This window comes from Passer domesticus, chromosome 6 (assembly GCF_036417665.1).
Source record: "Passer domesticus isolate bPasDom1 chromosome 6, bPasDom1.hap1, whole genome shotgun sequence".
Lineage (NCBI taxonomy): Eukaryota > Metazoa > Chordata > Aves > Passeriformes > Passeridae > Passer > Passer domesticus.
Genome location: NC_087479.1, coordinates 22,319,515 through 22,343,230, shown reverse-complemented (window position 1 = coordinate 22,343,230; position 23,716 = coordinate 22,319,515). Strand labels below are relative to the sequence as shown.

The 23,716-nt window shown below is 44.2% G+C and overlaps 1 protein-coding gene and 2 long non-coding RNA genes across 8 annotated transcripts in view; 1 reads left to right on the top strand and 2 right to left on the bottom strand.

Annotated features, from left to right (window-relative positions):
- Positions 1 to 23,716, bottom strand: part of LOC135302833 (uncharacterized) — a 169,327-nt gene that overhangs the window by 68,831 nt on the left and 76,780 nt on the right. The window contains exons 2-5 of one of the 6 annotated variants that reach the window (XR_010364411.1): positions 23,225 to 23,499; positions 21,311 to 21,393; positions 20,215 to 20,357; positions 16,102 to 17,956 (exon numbers count right to left, since the gene is read on the bottom strand). The exons of 4 other annotated variants lie outside the window; for them this stretch is intronic. The gene's annotated coding sequence lies outside the window, so the exon portion shown is untranslated. Of the gene's footprint in view, positions 1 to 16,101; positions 17,957 to 20,214; positions 20,358 to 21,310; positions 21,394 to 23,224; positions 23,500 to 23,716 lie in introns of those variants that run through there. One more of the 6 variants, XR_010364409.1, reaches the window with a different exon arrangement.
- Positions 1 to 23,716, top strand: part of LOC135302835 (uncharacterized) — a 54,166-nt gene that overhangs the window by 17,983 nt on the left and 12,467 nt on the right. The gene's annotated exons all lie outside the window — the stretch shown is intronic.
- Positions 8,333 to 9,842, bottom strand: LOC135302836 (uncharacterized). Its single transcript, XR_010364415.1, has 3 exons — positions 9,584 to 9,842; positions 8,936 to 9,052; positions 8,333 to 8,368 (listed from the first exon to the last, which is right to left on the bottom strand). It is a non-coding gene; the product is annotated as an uncharacterized LOC135302836 (long non-coding RNA).

Genomic DNA, 23,716 nt, shown 5'->3' with positions numbered 1-23,716 from the left:
AGTGAAGTCTCTGGGGTCCTATAAGGTGGCTTTTCACCTGATCGTTGGGAGAAACTTCTGGGCCTTCTTCCTTTTTTGGGGGACAAAGGCTAGTTTGTCCCTCTCTCATTGGGGGCATCCCCCTACACTCCTTCAAGATGCCTGTAAGCACATCACAGTGCTTTTCCACATTAGCAGATTTTTCTAGCAACATCAGCCAAAGGAAGCTGTCTGCTGCCAAGGAAGCTCTGCAATTGCGAAACTGTGAAGAAAGACACACCAAGAGGAATGGGAATTGTTTTATCCCTTCACACACCAAGACAAAGGAAAATTGTTTTATCCCCTCCAAAACCTGCCCCATTCTGTGCAACCTCATTTTCAGTGCAATGATTATCCTGACATCTGGGTCTGCTCAGTTGGGTTTGCTCTTGCTGGACTATATCAATCAGACCTAGCCTCTGTTGCTAGTGATGCAATATCTGAGTGGCTTCTTGGCTCAGTTCACGGGTGGGATCCTCTTTTTTTGGGTTAGGACCAGCTTCATCCTGGCCTCCAACAATGGGTGGAACAGTTTCCTTGCCCTGCCTTTCTCTGCAATCCCTTCATCTGACTGTTTCTTTGGGGTGAAGAGGGAATGCTGACATTTTTGATGCTTTGTTTCCCACCCCGCCTTTTTTTTGCATCCAGAAGTCCTCCAGAGACCCAAATCCATCTTCCACACAGTGAAGCAATGCTGGGGAAGAGGAGGGGAGGGACTGCAGACTGATTTCCAGGGGACTGCACTGCTCAGCAGAGGGACTGTATCCAGGCAACTTGCTTCCCCTGCCTGAGACAAGGACACACAGCTGGGACTTTGGAAAACTAAGAAGAAGCTACTGTAAAGAGTGGCCTTCATGGAGGCAGCAGGGGAAATGGTGCAGGGGGGAGCCACGTTATTTTGAGCAGGTTATTTCTGCCATGGCATCTTCCTGACACTGGGCCCGGCTGCAGTAGCCAACTGAGCCACCCAGCTGCTCCTTTCCAGGTCCCCACCAAGGGAAAGGGAGGGATTTTTCATTCTCAGACCTGAGGGCTTGCCTGGGGAGAGGGCTTGCCCTGCCTTTTGTCATTCCCCAGCTCTTGAGTGAAGAGTATAGTACACTACAATCCTGCCTCCTGGGGCACAGTGAGAAAAAGCCCTATATTGCTTGGAAAGCTCAAATCCTGCACCATGATGGATGGACAGACAAAACAACAGAGAAAAAAATGTAGGCAGAAAATGCTGTGAGACATCAGAGTGGCCCATGCTGAGGTCCTCCACAGACAAGCACGTCAGAATTAAAACCTCCTTTATTGCATTGCTTTCTACCTCACCTGGTGCAGGTGTCTTAGATCCTGCACACCTGCTCTGACCAAGGTCCTAGGGTTTGGGCCCAGCTTCAGACCTCATCTCTTTTTTTACCAGGCAGGAGCAAGAGTGGGCTGCCAACAGCTCTGCAAAGCACAGGAAAAGCCTCTCCACAATGACTCTCATTCTCCCCCTAAAGGCAAAGACCTGACTTCCTCCAGGACCGAGCACCTTCTTGCTTGTCACCTGTTCATTGTTCACTGGCATGTCGCATCTAATGGCAAGGTAAAAGGTGTGTCCTTCAAGTGGAGCTGCCTACATGTCTTCTCACGCCTCTGGAGGTTTGGCTTTTACGGATATTTAGGGACTTCGCAGGGGATGAGGAAGCCCATCGCCCTTTGGCTAGAGATCCTCCAGGCTTCCAAAAGAGAGAAGTAAAATTGCTCTTCGTTCTTCTTTCACGCTCAAACAGTTCTATCGTCCTTCACCTCAATTAGTCCCCTTTGTTTACAACTCTTTTGTACCTCCCTATCTCTCTTCCTACTCTTCCTTTACTGTCTCCTCTTCCCTCTTTCATATGGTTTTTCAGATGTGAGCCCCATAACCCCGTCTGCCTGGGCTGGCAAGACTGCTTATTAAGCAGAGCTAGGCTAGGAGGGGCTCCTACCCACGGCTCAGGCATTTCCTGACCTTTCAAGTGCCTCTCTCGGAGGAGTACCTCCGTTGCCTGCCCTTTGACTTTTTTCAGTGCTTTTTAACCTGTGACTGAGTAGCTCACAAAGTGCCGTTTGCCAAGAGGAGAGAAATGAACTGGTGGGAGGAAGGGGAGGGGCAGGGGGCTTGGAAAGAACATTAAGGAGCTAAAAATAACCATGGGTCAACTCTGAATGAGCCTGAGGCACTTCTCCTCCCCCTGCCCCCAGCTGATGCCGCAGTCAAAGAGAGGACAAGCAGCCATGAAGTATCCTGACTGTCTTCAGAAGCGGCTCCTCTCCCTTCCCTCAGGGCATGCCTGCTGCCAGGACGGTGATTGCTACACTGCTATAGAAAGAGGAAAACAAAACAAATTAAAAGGATTGTGCCCCAAAATAACCCCTCTGCCTCTTGGCACCAAGTCAGCCACAGAAAATTTCGTGAACCACTCATGTTAGGCATGAAAATACCTATTAGTTCCCATGGACTTTCCAACCAGGAGGTGGGAGAAGGAGAAGTTAGTGCCGGATTATCCCTTCCAGACAAGTATATCAGACAAGAAATTGTCTTCAGAGACAACAGAGACACAGCTCTGCACAGCCTCCGCTCTGAACACAGTGACTCCCCTTCAGGTGTCCATCCAGGTCTGATTCAGAATGGCACATAGGGATGAAGCAAAGAAGATTATAAAGCCCCATGACATAACATCTGGTGTTTGGTAAAATCTAACTAAGAACTAAAAAGAAAGTTTTGATTGTCCTAACCCATGACTTGCATGAGTTTCACCAACTTGCATGAAAATTAAGGAGCAAGAAACACAAGGCAGAGGCAAGTGTTTCTAATGTGTCTGGAGAAAGTGGTACTACTAATTTAAACACACTACACATGGTATTTAAAATACCTACATACAAGTGTAAAGATAGTACAGGCCAGCAGAGGTATGAAATGTATGTGCAGCAATCCAGTCTTTAACTCTCATTTCCCTTCTTTCGGATCCCTGCCTATTCAATATACCAGACATCTTAAAGTATTCAGCAAATGAGGACATCATCAGCCTTCCTTCCAGTCCAGTGAATTGAACCAAACTCAAATTTGAATATCTGGTTTCCCTCTCCAGTCTTCTTACAGCCTGAGCTTATGCACAAGAGATTTAGGACTACTAGAAGGCTTGATGTTTTTTCAGATCCATGTCCTACTAAAGAACGTGATGCAGTTTGCCAGCAGATTTCACAGCTGTAAGCTGACAGATGAGAAATGTCAGTATGCAGATATAATGAGTAGTGAACCAGATTCCATAGGAGAGTGCTTTATGATTGTTTATGCTTTTCCCAGCTTCATCAGTGTTCCTGTGACCTTTCTGCTGTCACTCATATGCTTCCCCATTCTTCCTATCTTTTACACCATCTTCTTGTCTGTCCCTGCCATCCAATTTCTGCTCCTCTCATGCTTTGAAACTTGAGAGAGAGAGAGAGCTAAAGACAGGAACCAAGTGATACTAGCCAGGTATGAAGGCTGCAGGCAATAGTGATGAGAAGTATCACACAGATTTGTCATGTATGGTGCTACACTCTGGGATTAACTTCAAGGTCTGTGGAGCTCTGCTTCTCTAACTATTTACAGTATAAAACAAAAATAAATGAGCAGATCTGCAGTGGAGAGGGGAAGTAGATGAGATCCTCACAAATTTTGTGGATTTCCCTCCCTTTGACAATAAAATGAGAGAGAATAAATTGGCTACAGAACTGGCTACTTCCCATTTGTCATCAGCCTGCAAAGCACTGTACAGCCCAAGGAAAACATGAAATTCAGCCAAACTGAGACTTCCCAGCTCTCAGACTGAGGACATTCCCACTATATTCCCTGAACTCTTCTCCAAGGGCCCTGCTGACACCTGTGCACATTCACTGATATAAAATAAAGGTGGGGGAAACTGAACCAAATACATCCAGGGACTTGCAAACACATAGCCCAGCTAGTTACCTCTTCAAGCAGCACTAGCTCATGTAGAGCACCAAAAAGGGATAGAACAGCCCAAGAGCCGTGGTGAGGGAGGTGGTGAACTGTTACAGTGTACAGGCCTGAAGGACCTAAGAGGCTCGCATCACAAAGCCCCAGGAACAATCCATCTAACATTTGCCATGAATACTGTACTGTGGGGAATAAGGGGATGAATGGAATTATCTAATTCTACCTTCCAATCCTGTGACCAATGTAACTAATCTCAGACACTGGTTTAAAAGGTAGTCTGCAGGATGTTCTTACAAGATGCTTCCTGAAATCATTGTCTCTTGTGTTGTGAAAGTAGCCTTTAGCTTTAAGAAGGTACTGCTTCACATGTCTAGGGAAGTGCAGAGCTGAAGCTGAGTCTGTGAGAAAACCCCTACTCAGCAGCACCTCTAAGTTCCCAACACCTGACACTGGAAGGCTGCCATTCTCCTCTCATCCCAGAAAACAAACCATACCAGCCTTTTCCCACTGCAAGCTGCCTTAAGATACCATCATTGCCTTCTTTCAGAAAGGCAACCTGGACTGTATCAATGAGCGGTCTGGTGTCCAGCAGAGAAGTGTGACTCATTCTTGCTTTGTCACAGTCACAAAAGCCACAATAGAACATGTTGCCCCTGATGGCAGGAGACAGGAGAGGATGACCCAGAAGGTCATCCTTGAAAACCCTTTCTTCCAGTCCTGTGTTGCTTGCCCAGCGAAACTGAGAGAGAAACAATACTCTCAATGTTGAGAGAGAGGATCAAGAGACTTTAATTTGTCCCTGCCTTGCCACTGACTGTGAAGGGTTTAATGTATCCCTTCTATTACTTTACCTGTAAAACATGGGCACCAAAACACATTAAACACAAGAAAAGTGTAGAATTCAATGAATGGATAATTGTGTATCCTGGGAACAAAGTATGCATTTCCAATTAACTGAAAATATTCTCTCTTGCCACCAGCCTTTGTAAAGCACCTTCATTGCTCAGGAAGAAACATTAAATACACAGTACACATTATTAAATGAGTCACTCACCCTACAATTCTATATGCCAGCATATTTATAATGTGCCAGTTGATTTAGTTTCTAGGTGAGGAATGCACAATATTGAACTCAAATTAATTAAATCAAATACTTTACATATTTCTGATTAGAAATGCTACAGATGATTTCCAAATTATGTTGTTAACAGAACAACATATGGCTTGCCATGTCCAGGAGGTTTTTATTGCTGCAGTTGGTGATATAGTTTGGAATCCCCAAGACAAAATATGTTACATAAATACCAATGCAAAAGTATTTCAACAGTTTTCACCAACAAAACCCCAATGGCTTTCTGCATACTTTGCATAGTTGCTTATTACTATTTTTATTATAACTTTCTTTTAAAGTCAAGTAATATAATATATTAAGTATGGCTGTAACTATTACTCCAGGTTCTCTGATGCATTTCCTTTCAGATGGGACTAGAATCCCAGTGACTGTCTCCAAGTTTGGGCAGTTCTATCTTCTCCCACTTCTATTCAGTTTCAGCTGGATATAATCTGATTCCTTCCATAAGAGACGATGAAAGTGCTACTCTGTACTGTTAAATAATTGTCATGTTCAGCCCTAAGAATGACTGCATTTCAACAACGGGATAAGCAATTTCTGTGTTTTATCTGTAAACACTTGGCATATTTCAAATTTAAATGCTTACCTAAAGAGTTAATTTCAAATATTTGTGCTTAGTTATCTTTATCCCTTCTCTTTTAATTTCTTTCTAGTCCAGATCCCCTGGTCTAAGTGGGAGGGAGGATTACAGAACTCAAAGTGTCTTTAAGCTACTTAAATACTTCTACAGTAATTCTGGGGCTAGTGGCAGGTCAGTTTAGCTCCTAGGGATCATGCCAATGGCATCACCTGCTCAAACAAGACAGAGCTAGAAGATGGGACCTGCAGATCTGAGCATTTGTGGGCCAGATGAAGAGAAATCATACACCAAACTAAGATGGGGAAGCACAGCTGCAGGATGAAAGGGCAGCAGCTGTAAGAACTGAAGATTTCCAGAGGGAGTTTTTAACCACTGGTTTGAGAATCAGCTGTGATTTCATCTACCCAACTGGACTGAACTACCTCCAGCACAGAAAAAGCCTCAGGGAGAAGATGAAAGTTTAATTAATTAATGCTTGTAAAATGCTTTGAGACCCTCAGATGGAACACACTAGAGAAGTAGAAAGACTTAATTATTTTTACCACCAATATTATGGGGGGGGGGCATTGATAATATCTTATTTAGATGCTATAGTCCTTTCAATCTTTTTAGGCTGGATCTGATCTGCATGTGGTATCTGAGACCTAAGAACACCTAGCAGAAATGGTGAAATTATAATCTCAAGCATTTGGTTTGTAAAAATCAAATATCTCTTTTCAGGGATATATACTCAACATTTTGTCAGACCTGCTGCTAAAAAGCAATCAACCTATAGCATAAGCACACGTTAAAGCAGCCACTGAATGGGGCCTTTGTCTCCTGCCACAGCAATTCTTTTTCTCTTATTTCCCTTTACATGATTTTGCAAGAGGAAATGTAGCTATTAGCTAAATGGCAGCAAAATATTCATACTGCCATTATCAAAGTTAACCTGCTGAATAAGCACCAGGAGATACTGGCTAGTTTAGCAGGACAGGAAAACAGACTCCAGATCCTTTCACCTCCATGTCACCAGGTCCAGCTCAGTCTAGATTGATAATTGCAAAAATGCCTTTTGACACCTTTTTGGCACACTGGACAAAATGAACTGGGCAAGGCAAGGATGGAAAAATCTCAGCCCAAGTCCCACTGGGACAAGTGTCAACACTACAAATGGCACTGCTTGCCAGGTCAGAAAAGAGGCCATTGCATTCCTCAGGCACATTACTTCCAGGAGGGCAGGAGGAATAATGTCAAGGCCATGTTAAAGAAATGTGCCCTGTCCTGCATGTACCTTTTAGACACCAAAATTAACTGAGTGCCTTCCATCATAAAAAATAACCACTTTAAACAGCAGAGGCGAGAAAGTGGGTGTCAGTCAGACAGGGAGTGTTATTTGCTGGCACTTTCCCAAAAGTAGCTGTTTCAGGAATGTGCTCCAGGAAAGAAATGGGAATCTGGGAATTACTGCTAGTAACAATCTGCTATAACTCCATGTTACTAAAATACATCTGCACTCCTGCACTGTATCCATCCCAGGTTTGTTTGCTGCAGGAAGCATAGCTCATTTGGAATGAAATTCAGTGGAATGAGAGGCTGACTCTCAAAGTTACAGTACCTTAGACACCCTTGAGTCTTTGCTATAACACATGGGCACTACCTTGTCACTAACATATTTTTCATTATGATACCCCAATGCCCCTTCAGATGTTCTTGTAAATGCTGCAGTCAGCATGGACCTTATTGCAGTTGCACATGCACCTCACATGAACAAGTCTGGATTTTTTAAGCAACTGTGTTTGGCATATCACAGAATTATAACAAGTGCTGCAAATTATGGGACTAAAACTGAAGGACTGAAAGTGCAGCAAAGCTACCCTGAACTTTTTCTCTTGTGATAAAGAGATAAACCACTTTCTGACAATCACAAGGAAGGTTAACAGAGAGACAATTTGGCTGATCTTTGTCCATGGTTCCTTATGGGATGCATATATGATAAATTATGTGTGTTACATGAAATAGATAGCCATGGGTTTTTCTATGTGGTGCAAGACTTATGGAGTTTCTTGGTACTGCAGAAATCCAAAGACAAGCAATGAGGACTCGCTATTTTCATGCATGCATGTGTAGTGGCTTGAATCCTGGATGAAACTGGTTTACTCCTTGTAACTCCCTGTCCTGGCTGACAGGATGAGAAAATTCATAAGTTCAAGTTTTGAAGCTCAGGCACAGCAGCATAACCGAAGTGCTGTGTAACCACTGCCATGACAGGATGAGCAGAAGGAAAGTCCCAGCTACATTCCTTAGGAGAACAGGAGGACCTAGATGGCCACAGCTCTTCTGCAGCCACATTCATGTGTAGATGTACAACCTTGACCCAAACCCAAAGTACAGTTAGACTTTTTTAAGGGATGAAGAATTGAAGCATGAGGAAGGGACACCCAGATTCAAGTGCTATTGAGACACCTAATAATACAGATAGATGCCAGCTAGTATTTTCAGAAAACACTGTTCACCAGTTAAGAGATCAGTAAAAATCTGCCCCAAATCAGCCTACAGCCAAGCAGAAAATCACAGGGGTCAAAGACAGAGAGCTCACCATAGGACAGCAAGCTGCTGAGTGTCAGCTGCTCTGCAGGAAGCACCTTGGTGCATACCCCTCTCCTTTGGTAAAGGCAATGTAGTGTGAGGCTACTGTGGCTTCTGTTGTCTGTCAACAGAAAGGAATGAACTGTCTCAGGTTTAGTGTGGCATAGAGGTGTATAAATGGATATGGTGCTGCTAGTCTCTTGATACAGAGGCGACTTACAGAGGCAGAGCATTGCTGTTCCTAGAAAGAAATCCAACAAACTCAGAAAATAAAACATTCTGACCTACTTTCACCTCCACTAACCTAGTCCTTCCTTAAAAGCTTACGTAGATACATTCACTTGTTGCTAGGCTCTCAGCAGCAGGATCTGAAGTCCAGGGATTCCAGTTATGCTTAGCAAAGGAGCATGCAGTGGTGCCCGGAATACAAAGACATTGTCTCTCACCCCCATTCTCACAAATAGGAGGACTGATAGGTTGAATGCTTTTGCAGCTATCAGTTGAGCTCAGCTTTTGTGAAAGCCTGTAAGCAGAGAGATGGGTCTCAGAGCACCCAGAACAAAGCTCACTAAACCTTCACGGGTCACAGCAAGGCCTTTCACAGCTGGGGTCACCACTGAACTTTGGCTAAATCACTCTGACCAGCTTATCGTAAATGAGGATGATAACATGGTGGTGTCTGACTTACCAGGGACATGGATATGCAATGGGTGAAGGTGAGTCTAAAAAACCAGGTGTACTTGACCTTTCATCTTGGGTCCTCTGAGGGCTTGCAACTCACACCCTGTCTGAGAGCACTAGTGACCTGGCCTCAGAGATGGAAAGACAAGAGGAGATGCAGAGAATTTTAACAACAAAGTGTGTTTGTAGTTCCACTAGAGCTGAATCCAGGAAATTTCATTGTTCACAGCATGGGCCATGACCACTGCAGCCTGCTTTGGAGGCAGTGACCTCTGCCAAATGGTGACAGAACTCAGCTCCTACATTCAGCTTAATCCTGACCTGCAGCTCCACCTCTTAGCCCCTGGCTTCCCAAATCGCTTTGACAAGACTCTGAACTCCTGACCTACAGAATCCTCTTTTAGTCCAGTCCTTATCCCCCTCTGTCTCTATCATTTCATCACCCTGAGCTCTGCCAAAGCCTCTCACTCTGGATCTGTGACACCTTTCTTACTCCCATACTGAATATACTAGCAATGCCTCTAGTAAACCCTTCTGCCCGTCCCTTGCCAATACTCCTTGACCCTTACAGTACCGGTTTTGTTAGCCACACTGATGGGTTAAACTGAACCCCTCCCAGTTTGTAGTGCCTCTGCTACTACAATTCAGGGCTCACCCTTCCTCCAGCTGTGTTGATGCACCTCCCTCTTAAGAGGCTCTCAGCATACTTTATTCTTAATGGCTACAGCCTGCAAAAATGCTGAAACAGGAAGCCAAATGAATGCTGTGCAACCTTGGGAACGCAAATTCCATGTGTTTGTGAAGTCAAAGCAAGCCATTTCCTTCCCCAGTCCCTCCTCCCTTCACAGGCGTGCAAGCCGCAGCTAATAGGAAAACAGGCACACACAAAGCTTTGTCCATGCTAATTGCCAGGAGCTGAGGCCCAGTCATCCTGTTGACTAATTTGTCAGCCTCTGCTGACTCAGCAGTCTGGGGGGCAGTTTCTCTCAAGCGCTTAAGTGCATTGGGAAGGAAATGGCTCTTATTGTTCTTTCCTTCCCTTCACTCTGGTGTCGGTATTTGTGGACAATTCTTGCCCCGGGCTTGACCTTGGCTGCAGCAGTGACTGGAGGGCTGGGATTGCCACGGCTTGTGGGCCTCTCATTAAACCCTGGGCTCGAGAGTGGTAGGACAAGAAAAGGGGGAATGTGTGACCTCATCTGGAAATAGCACGCACTCCAGCAGGGCAGGACAGAGGGGAGAGTGAGGAAAGAGCTGACCTGAATTCTGTGCCTTGCATGAGTTAAAAACAAGTGAGATCAACAAACTGGGCCATCTGGAACAAACATGCCTAAAACAGCCTGAAACATGCAAGACTTCCTCACTGAGTGTTTCCTCTGCCCTTTGCTTGAACAACAGGTCTGGGCATAAGCCCAGGCAAAATTCCTCATGCCAAAGGGAGAAACTGCTGCTGGTGAACTGCAGATGACACAGGAAGAGGCAGAGGCATCCTTGGGCTGATGCTGCAGGCAGGACAGACACCTGCAGCCACTCCGTGCAGTTCTGACAGCCATGCACGAGGGCCATCCCATATCCTGGCTGTGTAAGGAGCTGTTTGCAGAAAAGCTTACTGGAAAGTGAGAGACAAAGTAGAGGAAGAGACAGAAAACAAAGTCCTAGAGAATTCCTTTTACCCCAGACTGTTCATGGAGACCAGTTCCCCAAAGGGCACAGGTAGGACAGCCCATAGGCACATCTACCCCAATGCACAGTGGCCATGAACATGCATTTGTCCCACAGCTGCAGGAGCCCATGCACGCTTTTAAAGCACACAGACCTCTGAGGAGGCAGAAACACTACCACGTGCTAAACAGGTGTCTTGTATACTTCCATTTATTTGTATGTGAGGCTTCTGTTTGGGCACAGCCCTGGTGTACCCCTGTCCTGAGCATTCCCACAAGCCCAGCTCTGCCCACAGGCCTGGCTGTCCGTCTGGTCCGTCCCTGACCGAGTAGCTCTGTCAGTACTGTGAAACTTTGACTTAGCTGATAGCAGCAGAGTCAAATCCTCTCTTGGAGACTGGCAAGCAGAGTGCTTTTCTGCAGTCACTGCGGAGGGAGTGCTCTGAATGCATAATACTTGTTGGCAGAACAGTACAGACAGGGATTCTGCTGGAGTTTCGTCTGGAGGTGATTAAATAATTCATTATCAATAATATTGAGAATTTTGGCAATATTTTCACTGAATAAATATTCACAAATATGTTTCCATTATTTAGCTAGCTTTGGCTCTGTCACATTCCCTTTAATATACAGCTCTACCGGACTTTCTTTCCAGGTAGGAAAATAAGCTGGAGTCTGTAAAGTGCGTGGATCCCAGTAAGTTCCAGTCAGTTTTGCAATCAGCAGGTGGCATTTAACAAATTGTCTCTTTGTGAGAAAGGGCTTTGCTATGTAATATTTTCTTTAGCAGTCTGGGAATCCCAAAAGTGTTTATTAAGAGACTTAGGTATTTATAGTATGTACAATTTCTGTCTGCATTTTCTTTAAATTCTTTTGTTTGTGAATTCTCAGAAATACCAGGTTTGCTGTTTTTCACTTTGACCTGTATGCCCTGTTTATTGCACTTTAAAGAAATTATTCTTCTTTTGGAGAGTATTCTACATGTCAGTAAGATGAGTAGGTCCTCTGAGGGTAACAGGCATGGTTTTTTCAGGGTCACTGTTTTGAGAAAGCCTTAGAAAACAAACCTTCTTCTATCTTTCTCTGGCTGCCAAACCAGATATGAAACAAATATTTGCAGGTTAGTCCTGTGGGTTTTTTCCTAAACATCCTGAGTATAGCCTGCTATGTTCCTGACTTGCAGGAGTCTAGATCATTGTTAGGCTCTTAAAGAATTTGCTTTTATTCCAGGCTTTTTGAATTTTGCTTTTCCCATCTCTTTCTGTCCATCTCAGTTTAGTTACAAATCTCTCTCCTCCTGGGAATTTCTCTGCTCTGCTAGTGAGTCTGCATCCTTTTATATGGCTCATAAAGAGCTCATGGACTCCTGGGAGGTTCAGAAGACTATAATGAATAACTCAAAAAAATAATCATTCCACAATGTAGAAATACTGAGAGGCTCTAATTTCTATTGAGGACAAATCATACAAATGTGGCCCTTCTAAGCAAAACCCATTTTAAAATAGAATATTCCAACAATCACTGTAAGATTTTTCAGAGATAAAAAACTTCTCACTGTCCAGACATCACCTTTATTAAATGCCTCATCTAATTCACTTGAATCTCTCCATATTAGGCATAATACCAAACACTAAAATATATCAAGTAGAGAGAAAGATGAGAGTGATGAGAGTGATGAAGTTGGGTCCTGAATTGTCACAGAAAATTACTTCATAATGTTAAATTGGACTCATGGCCACAGTCCCATAAAAGTGGGTATTTATCACAGAAAGAGACAGATCCTTATTCTTGGCTGTACTCTATGTATATATTAAGTTCAAGGACAGAGATGATCTTAAACCACCCTTGGTGTCACCAGTCATAAGTGCTGGGTTCTCTAATGTAAATTAGAGCAAGCAAATGAGTCTTGCTAAAGGGGTTTGATTTTTTTTCTAGATATTGCAAATTAGCCACAGGCAAAAAGTCAAGACCTTTACTGTGGATGTGTTCACAAAGCCTGGCAGTAAAATGTGCCACAGCACTTCTCTGTGTCTGGAGAAGTGAGATCCTCCAGCAGTCTAGGGCCTACACTAGAGCCTCATTTATTCAGCACCACACTGCAACCTGCACCTCTTGACCAGCTTCACAGGGTGAAAGCAAAAAGCTCTTTGGACTTCTTTGTAAATCAAGAGTTAGAGCGGACTAGGGCTGTAGTATCTTTTATTCATACTGCAAAGTGTTTTCCAAATAAATGTTAGCTTTTCTTTCCTTTCCTGAGAAAGAGGATGTTTCTCCAATGAAAGAACTCATGGAAAAGGAAAATCCTGCCCTTTTATTTTAATAGGGGTACTTTTATTTCATCTGTGAGAGAAAATAGTTTCTTCACCCATCAGCTTCTCAAGTGAAAATTATGATTTCTATAAAAAAAGTGAAGCCAAATAGAAAGAGATGAAAACATGATCCTGAAATGCTACAGTCTGCTTCTGTTTCCCCTTTTCTCTTTTTCTTCCTTTTTCTTCCTTTTTCCTTTGCCTCCTAGTCCAACACTCTCTACCTTCTCTGAAGCAGGAATGAATGATTTCAGTAACACAAGTTTTAGCACTGAAGACATCTGTAATAGCTGGGTAGTTTGGAGCCAGGGCTCTATACCTCACACTGTGCTTCTATTTTAGTTACTGCTGACATATCCTTCAATCACAGCACGGGATTAAGTACACAGGTTACCAGACAATTTTGTCCCCTCAGTATAAAACTGGATCACTGGGTTCCCACCCTTTTTCTTCCACTTCAGTGAGCTGCAGCTTTTCCTTCCACCTATTTCCACCTGTGATAGCCTATGCCAATAACATTAAATAGTGCATTGCCCCTTCCCCATCCCCATCCTCCTGGCCCCAATCCCCACCCTTGAGGAATGAAGTTGCTGAATTGTATTCATAGGTCCCATTCTACTCTGACTGTATAAAATTAAAGGTTTACAAAATTCAGTTCTATTGCTGTTGCTGTGGTATCTAGGAAAGTCTTGAGAAGCACAAGCAATAGCAAACCAGGACTACCTTTGCATAAGGGATTTCTCTGAAGGAGGGAAGAGGAGCCAGTGCAACCCCTGTGGATTTAGGAAACAAGTAAGCAGCTTCTCATGAAAGGAAACAAGCAATTTCCCTGGAAATTGCAAGGGCACTGGTCACCTTTCCAGTGCCTTGGCTTGAGTGGAGAATCAGTCTCTCCTGCCACATCCCAATGGGGCCTAGATGAATTACAAAAAAGCAACAGCGTATTTCTCCTTTGGGTGATCATGCTTCTGGTAGAGCAATGCTGGAGAAGGCTGAAGGGACAGCAGGGAGCTCCCATGTGTCTGCTTCTGGGTGACAGTACTGAAGCAGGACAGCCAGGCTACAAAGCAGGACTGACTCATTTGTTCCACACCACCAACTATCAGCATTTTGGAGGGACTTGTCTAGCAACATTAGCAACATAAAAACATGGGCTGAATTGGTCCTTAAGCCCCTTCCCCCATCTGTATTTTCTGAGGGATCGATTTTTTTTATCCTAATTTTATCTTGCTCTCCTGCTGCCCTCCCTGTGTTCCCATCTGGCCTGATCTCTGTGGGAGCTTGGATAGCTCTCTCTGCCTCCAGTTGGACATCTGGGATGAGCAACACCAACCTCCATTCCAGAGAGATAGGCTTGTGGGGGTGATGTTTGGTGAATTCATGTCTACAAGCACTTTGAGGCCTCTTGCAGTCTCACTATAGAAAATGACTATTTTTGATTGCTGCTGTCTCTCCCACAGGCCACTTCTTGGGCTCAGATCAGCATGATGTCCTGCCTAAAGCTCTCGTGCCCTTTATACAGGGACATGACAGTTCCTGAGCAGAGCCTCCTTCACACAGGTTATTTCTGTATCAGAGTTGCTGCACACTAGGCTGCCTAAATCCGGTGCAATCCAGGAAGAGGTGATTCCTCCTCTGGTGCCCTGCTCACAGTGTGTTGTCACCACTCTGTGAACCAGGCCAGATGCTCTGCTGCAGCTTTGCTTTTACTTGGGAATTACATGCTAAGATGGTTCCTCCTTCCCATCCCCCATATCTCCAGTCACAAAAACAAGCAAATGCTTGTGAGCTAATCCCGTGCAGAGACTTTATAAAATAAACACAACTGGTACTGGTGACTTGTTTGTTTAGGGTTGATTTTTTTTGTTTTGCATTTGCTATCTTTGGAAAGCTAATCCTCTGGAGTCCACCCAGCGATTTCAGTCACCTCCAAATAACACTTACTAATAATCTTAATAAATCCATCTCCTAAGCAGCAGTCACTACTGCCTGCCACTGAATTACACAGAACACCTCAGAAGCTCTGCTTCAGCTGACACCCTTGTTTATCTTGATCATAAGTGAAATGGAGCACTTGCTCCATACATTCTCAAACCTCCTCAAATGGCTCTTTTGGGCAGTGTGACTGCACACATCAATGAAGAGGAAGGCAGTCAGGAGGATGTGACTTGCAGGCTTCCTCTTTTCCTCCACCCTGCTCCTGAGCACTTCTCACAAGGTTGCTTATATCTGGCTTAAGAGAGACACATAAAATGTATGTGTAGCCATAAACAGAGAAACTGTTGGATTTCTAGGGAAAAATTGAAGCTCATAAACAAAATAATGATCCTAATCAAAGCAGGGAAACCTCGGGACATATTCTTCACACTTTTGGTGGCTGGTCTAAGTAGCAAGAGATGGGATGTCAGGAATAGACATTCTATTCTCATCTATTTATTTAGCTTTGTGAAGTTGAGACAAGTAATAAAAGCAGAGGTCCATCAGGCACCATGGCTGGATCATAGCCACTGCAGGTGTCTCAGTTCAAACTGCAAACCTAACTCTTCCTAGGTTCCACAGCCTAATTTAGGGTCCCTGAAAACTGCAGTGCTCCTGTTTTTAACATTGTCTTTCCCCTGGTACTTGACCTTCATGCTTTCTATGATGATCTCATGCTGAACATGCTTCCTCAACTCCGCTTCTGAAGAACTTCAGACTGCCACGCAAATTCACACAGACTCCTTCAGTAAGTCTCCATTTCCTTCAAAACAACTCTATAGGAGGCCCTGCTCTACTCAAGTATTATTAACTCCTGGTGGTACTGATGAGAAAATTAAAGATCCGTGTGAAATGACTACCTTATAGCAGTGGCAAATCAGGTACCAAGGTAGAAAGAAGACTGGAAATTTCTTGCATTCAGATCCTCAGTCTACACAGCCAGACCCTTCTGAAGTTCTTAGTTTAATGATTTAATCACAGTTTATTATATGCTCTGAAATATCTGGATGGCAGACATTATGCATATTACCACTTTAACTTGTCTGTATATCTCCTTTAGAGTGGCTGACACTACAGGCAGCTTCCTTATTATACCACCGGTGAAATCCAGTGCTTGCTACAGTCTGGCTCCACTTTTTCTGACTGGTTTTCAGTATTCTGTGTTTCACAGGGAGAAGAAAGCTCTTGGGAAAGATGCCAGGGTTTTGGCTCTGATTACATTAATTGAGAAGTGAGGCAGTTCCAAACCTCTACCAGCAGAAACTGATAGAGAATTTTGTAGCACTGATGCCCTGTGATACTGGAACTGGCACAGGCAAGGCTGGGCAGAAAGAGAGAATCCTATTTCTAATACAAGCTCATCCTTACTTACCACCATCTCTTCAGTGTCAAGGCAAAGTTAAGCTAAACACTAAGAGAATTAAGGGGTTTGCAGTTTTTATCCTACATTAACCATTTGGCCTCACCCCTCCAACCACCCTCTAAGGATTTTATTAGCTAAACCTTCTTCCAAGACCTCTTTGAGCCATTGGGGAACTACAGATTTTGGAGAGTTTATTTTTGTTCTGCTTCCCTGTGTTGTGCGCTGTGAGATTCTGAGTGCCATAAGCAGAGGACATATGAAAGGGAAAGATACCAAACCAAACTGTGTACAGGAATTTGCTGTGTTAAGGATTACTATGAGTTGTTAAAAAAAAAAAAGATTACTGTACAAGAAACATGCTATGAAAAAAGGGACTGATTGTACAGGCAGGATAGATAACATTTAAAACATTTGTTATGGGAACAGGAGTTTGCAGTGTGATGGGGGAAAAGGGAGAGAAAAGAAAATACATGACTGGGAAGATAAGACATGAGAATGTAGACTGTAGACAAAAGAGAAAGAAAGGAAAATAAATAGTCTCATTTTCTTTTTAATTCATACTTCTCAATTGTGAAGCATCTTCTTGACAAAGACATAAACAAAATGCAAGCTATCCCTACATTTCTTTCCCCCTTAGTGTACAGTACAGGATAACTCATCTGTGCACAGAAAATAAATGCAACTCCGACACTTAAAAGGAAAAAGACTGAGCAATGCAGACACAGAATGACAGATAAATATGGAGATGCACAGATACATATGGGCATAGAGCCACAGATACACAGCACCCACAGACATGAGAAAGAAACAACACGATACCCATGTGCATGCAACAGACCCCACACACATACATCCTGAATTAAAGCAATAAAATGCTTCTCATTGCTAGAATTTTGCACTACCAGACCGGCTTCACTCTTAAGCAAACAAAAAGCTCTCCTTGTCAGAGCTGCCAGCCCGGCATGGCAGCGTGCAAACCCTGCCGCATGCTCTCCCTCTTCCACCAGCCTGGAGTGCAGACACCCAGCTCAGCCAAGGTCTCTCGCTGCTGTCAGAACTTTTTATGTGGTACTAAAAAACTCAGCAAGTTTCAGATGGCTGAAACGCTGAAATCACTGCCTCTGACTAATCTTCATTTTGTATTTAATCTGCCCTTCCCCCGCCCCACCTCTTTCTGACTGCGTGCTGATTACATGCAGCATTTCCAGGCACAAAAGGGAACTGTATTTTAGCTATGTGTACATGACTGTACAATCTCCCGACCGGACCAGCATGTGCTTTTGTCGATGACAACGTTGAGACAGATCCCGAGTGTCGGGTGGCAAAAGCTGCAGCCAGTTTCCCATAAGTCTATTTCTGGTGCAATGCAAGCGCATGAGCACGGGGCTGGATGTATATTTAACTCCACATGCTTTAATCCAAAGAGGTCAGGAAATAGGAGCATGAATGCTCTTGTTGTGGCAGATGGGAATGTGTTGGATTGCCCACATTGTCAGGCAAGGGGCCCTGGGCCTGGAGGTAGTGCTGACATCATTGTCTCTCTCTGGGTTTTGCCTGGAGCTCCAGACACAGCGCTGTGCAGACAGTAACCCTTTCCTGCCCGAGCGCCCAGCCAGCACGCTCTGCCACAATCTCCTCTTTGTCACTGTATCCGCAGTCGCAGCCAAGGCAGCCTTCAAAGAAAATTGCTTTGGGCCTGCTACAGCTCCGATATTTCCCTTCCAAAAGAAGAAATAAATTGTATCAACTCTTGGGGGAGAAGGTTAAACTTAATGGGAATGTGTCACCTCGGCTGTGGAAAAACACAAGCCCCCACAGAAAGCCTTGGCATTTATCATCATTCAAGTACACAGATAGGAGTGCACAAGGACACAAACCTTCTGCTGTAAACACCCGAACCAAAGTAAATTTAGGAACTACATAAAAACTTGACATTTAAATACCCTTGACTTAAGACAATCATATAAAATCAGGAAAAGGAACAAGCTGCAGCCTCTGCTTCTTCAGTGCTTCCAGTGGTTTTCAGACCTTCAGGAGATGGCTGAGGCTCAACTAGTCCAGTTATCACTTTGCTCTGCCCCACAGACACTCCTCTTTCTGGTCTCAGGCTCTCATTTCTCCATCCCCACAACCTGTCCCTGACACCTCAGCAGTACCCCACAATGTCAACAGCTCCCAGGGGACTCAGCACAACAGGGGATCAAGTGTTAGATCTGCAGAGAGGCTCTGGCAATGCCAAAGGAGTATGCAAATAAAACCTATAAATCAAAAAAGAGTGCACATATATCTATCGCTGTGCTTCCATGCATCGCTCCATAGCTTTTAAGCTCTCTTACAGTTTATCTCCACCATCCAGACTGATGTAACAGCAATTTGGAGAATGTGAAACAGCAACACCCAATCAGTAGCTCTTGGGAATCTTTAAAAGTACCTTTCCTTGTATATAATTTTCTTCACCATTCTTCTCTGTGGTGGCATGGAAACAAGCCATGAAAAAAAGAATTTTGCAGGAAAATAATTTTATTTTGTGTTTGCACTTTTCCACAGACAGCAATCCCCTTATGATTTGGGGTCATTTTCTCTTGCCTGTTCCTTTTTATTCTAGCAACATAAAAAAAAATCCTTAAAAAAATACTCACTCACTGTTCAAATAACAGAGAAGGACTAACTACCCTTGCCCCAGTAATGCCACAGAATCCCACAAAGCCCCACTGACCTCTCCTTCCCTCCTCCCTGCTCTGCCCAGGGATTACAGCAGTCTCAATACAGGCTTGTCCATGCATGGGCTGTGATTCCCAACCACTGCATGATCTTTTATGAATGCAATTTCAGCCTTATCCACATTTTCTGACTTCTTTGTATTCCCATCAGACTTTCGATGTAAAAGTAGCCAACATTGTTAACACTTCAGAGCAGGAATTTTGCATTTTCACCTATATGTAAATGACCCTGCAGCAATACTGTGTCATAAAAAACCCCCCAATTTGGTAGTGTGTATCTGTGCATGCATTGAACTGCAGAGGGGAGTGTGAGAAAGAAGACAGCAGTGTTTTGGAACAAAACATATTTAGGCTCTTGTATCAGGGTTTGTGAAACTGAAAAATAAGACAAGTCTTCAGTCTCACCTGCAGCTTCTCTGCAGTATAAATTAACCCCTTCTTTGAACACAGGGCTATGAATTTACTTTTCCTCAGCTTCATGTGGGAAAAAAGGGCAAAGTCAGAGTACCTGCTCTCTGAGCAGCACTGCTGCTAAGGCTGTGGCAAAAAACTACTGTTCAGACATAGTATCTCACTTCAGCTCCTGTTCTGCTGGAATCCACATTAGCCCACAGGTAGGTCAGAATTAGAGGAGGAAAAAAGTGGGGGCCACTTTCTGCCCCTGTTCTCCTAAACTGCAGATAACCATTGATTGTCCACATTCAGTGTCTGAAGCAATGGAGTAGAAGACCATGAGGAGATGCTTTTAAAGTGCCTGAACTGCAAAGAAGTGTGAGGGAGAAAAGAAGTGTTAAACTTGCACTCATTGTCTGACTTGATAAGTCTCCATTAGATGGCATTGGCAAAACCTTGTAAAGCTTAGGGATCCCCTGCTAGCTACCAAAACCTCCCACATACTGTGGTGAGTATGAGCTCAAAGTCCTCCTTTCTAAGGTCCTGTCTTAAATAAGTTGACAAGTACGAGCCCACAAACCTTGGATTTGTACTGCAGACCGGGCCAGCCTTATTCAGTTGCCTCTCAGTTCCTTCATGTGGTGCCAGTCTAAGGCGTCCCGCGGGCTCACGGCCGAGGCTGTGCGCTCAGCCCCGTGAGTCAGCAGTCCCCAAGCACCCTGCCAGCGGCTGCCTGCCGCTGCTCATGGGGGAGAGAAGAAACCCGCCATTCCCGCCGAGTGCATGTGCACACGCCTGGGGCCGCGCTGCGAGGGAAATTTGCCTCAAAGTACACAATGCGGGTTTATTGTGTGTGAACTTACACGTATGAGAGAGGAGTTTCGGCTGGGATCACCAGAGGGAAATTTTTTTTTTCCTGCTAGGAAAGGGTTAACCGGAGTGCCCTTGCTGAGCTCCGAGTCTCCTTGCATTCCAGGGTAAATGGTGTTTTGCAGAGCCCGGTTACCTATGGCAACAGCGGAGAGGAATACTGCAGGCGATCTTCTGAATCACAGGATTTACAGCCCGTATGTTTATTCTGCAGAGAAACACTTCCAGCCCTGCTTCTGATGTGAGCTGGGAACCGCGAGAGGGCTTTACAGAGCCATTTAAAAGGCAATGTGAGCTGGAAGCGAGGCATTTTAATCAAAGGCCAGGTTCAAAAAAGAAAAACACAGCAGAATCAGAGGAGGCTCCAGAATGAGCTCCAGTGTCACCAAGTACCTGCAGTCACACGCACCGCCATTAATAACCTCCTCACAACTCCATGGCTGCCCTCCGAATTTCTCGCCTCTGCCTCAGCTCTCGCCGAGCCGCCCGGGGCAGATGGGCAGCACGCAGCCAGCCCGGCCCGGCTCTCCGCGGCCTCGAGGGCGCCGTGCCCGCCCTGGAGCAGCACCTGGGCAGGGCTCGGCCCCGGCGGCAGCGAGGGCGCACGAAAGCGTCTGCTTTCATTCTGTGCACGTACACTGACTTACTGACCACTGCATGGGCGGTTTTCCTTATGGACTGATAAACATTTGAACACGATTTTAAAAAATCATCACAACTGGAGACGGTACTTTGAGCCTGTTAAGAATTAAACATATTTACGACAACATTTCAAAAACAAGACTACAAATACGTACTTTTACATATAATTTTGAAATGCCATTGGCTTTGCTGTACTAACTGCATTTCACCTCATCCCTTCTGAGAAAATAAGCAGTTCCAGGCCTGGCTAAGCTGTGGTGGGAAGCCATCTGGGAATTCAGGAAGCTAACGGCACAAGCCAAGGCGCTGTGGTTGAATGCTTGAGCAAAGATTCATTCCACCTAACTCTAACCTTCAGAAAGTTGGGATCTGGTTTTGGCTGCCTCTGTAGTAAGCAGAGATAAATTCAGTTGCTCAAAGACAACTCATCACACCTAAAAGAAATACCTGTGTGGCTGAGTGTGTGCTCGCAGATGCATCTTGCAGTACTGGAGACAGTAATGCAATCTTGGTAATATCAGGGCAGGTCACTGTAAACACAGATAGACAGACACATCAGACCGAACCCATATGGAAATGTCCAATTTATACTCTTCTTTCTGGAACTTGAATGCTCCCATATGTTGCTACTTTTTTTCCTTAAGAAATTTGCCGTATATGCTACATATTAATCAAGCTATCTCAAAGCTTGAGAGGAAAACATTATCCTAGCTGAATGAGGAGATGGATGTTTTGCAGGAATCTGCTGCTCATTTTTGAAAGCGTGGAGACAGGTCATTCCAAACTGTACTTGCTGTAACCTAGGAGGAATTCGCCTTGCTGATAAATATTTAACAGTCACAAAGGACTTATCTGCTAGTCCTTGTATGGACACTCTTTCAGTGGGGTTCAAAGAAGTACACACAATTTTTCAGGGTTGCAGTTCCAAGTACATATTATTTTTTCAGGAATGGAAAGGAAAATCAAAAGTAAGATACAAAACAGTTGAATCACAGGGCTTCTGTGTAAGCCCTAAGAATTCAGAAATAGGCATATGTGTTTAATTCAGATTTTTGTTCCATTTAGCTAAAAAGAAAACATTTACTTTATCTTACTATTTTTCTTTCCCTCAATTTAGAAGAGAAAACAGAATCTGAATTTATTGATCCATTGAAATTTATTTGGGAAATTGCTTTGCAGGCTGAACTAAGATAAACAGTAATTCATAATACATGTAGAAAATGATCATGTAAATCACAGAATAAGAGAGAGTAGAAGAGAGTGGGAGGAAGATTTCATCCCTTAGATGGAAAATGAATGGGTCTTTAAAATAGGAGAAGTAGCAGGGAATCTGCTGCCTATCTGTACATTGTTTTCTCAATGTACCCATCTATTGTATACAAACATTAAATACCAAATTAAATCTGGAGTTCAGTTTGCCTATTCATGATTCCCAGGTTAATCTTTTTTGTTTGTTTGTTTGTGGCTTGTATTTAAGCTTTCTTCTTAAGGGAGATCTAAAGGGCTGCAGGCTTTGTATTGTGCAGTGAAATCACTCAAACTTCAGATGATTTTGGTCAGATGGAGGGAGGGGTCTTTCTTTTTCCCTACAAATCAACCTCGGAATTTGCTTTGCATCTGGCTGAGGTTTCAGAAAAAGAACTGGCAATTCTGCTAGCAGGAGGAATTTTGCGTGGTTAAAGAATGGAGTTAAAGCAATCTTTCCTGCAAAAGCATGTGTGCACGCTTGTGTTAGTTTCTCATTCTCCACCATTTCCTGAAAACAGGGCTTGGGGAAAAAAAGCACATAGACACATAACATTTTTCCATTAGCAGAGCAAGCGGGGGAAGGTAATGGTTTGGGGGGAGGGGGTGGTAATCAGAGATCTGCTTAGTCTTCATAGAAAGAAAAATGCCTGGGCGCCTGCTTTGCCATAAATTGCATCTGGTGGTTGGAGCTACAGCAAGTTATTAAAGTGACTGCATTAAAGTCATAATTCAGCAGGTCAGCAGCACGGTCTGCAACCCCTCCTCCATCACTCCTCCCAGCCCCATTTGCTGAAGGGACCGAACACCCGTTGCCTAAATCAGCTCCTGCTGTTGTGCTTGGTGGCTTTTTCCTGGGAGGGGAAGCAGAGGGGAGAAAAAGGCAACCTCATGCTACTGAGTTATTCTGCTTTGCAGGGCCAAGTGGAGATGGTGCTGCACACCCAAGCCTCGGTAATACAGGAAAAATCTCACTTCCCAAATGTAGCCTTCCCCCCACAGCAGCAGGGTGACACCCTGGCTCCAGGCCTGCTGATTCTCAGTAAATTGTTCTCCCAGCTTACTCGCTGGGCTGCAAGAGGTGGAGGAGGGGATGAAATCAAGATGTCAGCATACCTCAGGGTCGGGGTTGAAGGCAGAGGAATATATGTTGCTTGTGCCCGATCAGATGGAGGGATGGGAACAAAAACAACATCCCACAAACCTCAAGATGGATGCCGGAGCGGGGGCTGTAAACAGCCAGCTTAGCGGAAGGCGCTCACTGTCGAGGTCAGAGGCTGGCTCGGAGGAGGCAACATTTGTCTCACATTTTGTCTTATTATACTTGAGCTGCTCCCTGCCTCGCTGCTACGATGAAAGCTGTCTTCAGATAATAGCTTCCATTTTGTTTTCTTCAATGAAAAATCAGGCACATACTACATTAGAACAAAAAGGTTCAGCTGTCCCCAGCAGCCTTGCTGATAATACAGTGCACATATGACTAAAAAGAGACTTGTAGGGGAAAACCTCAATGAACCCCAAACTGAAGGGAAAGCAGATTTTCATCTCAGCCTCCCAATCTAAAACCCATGATTTATTACAAAACAAGATTTTTTTTTTTAAGTGAAT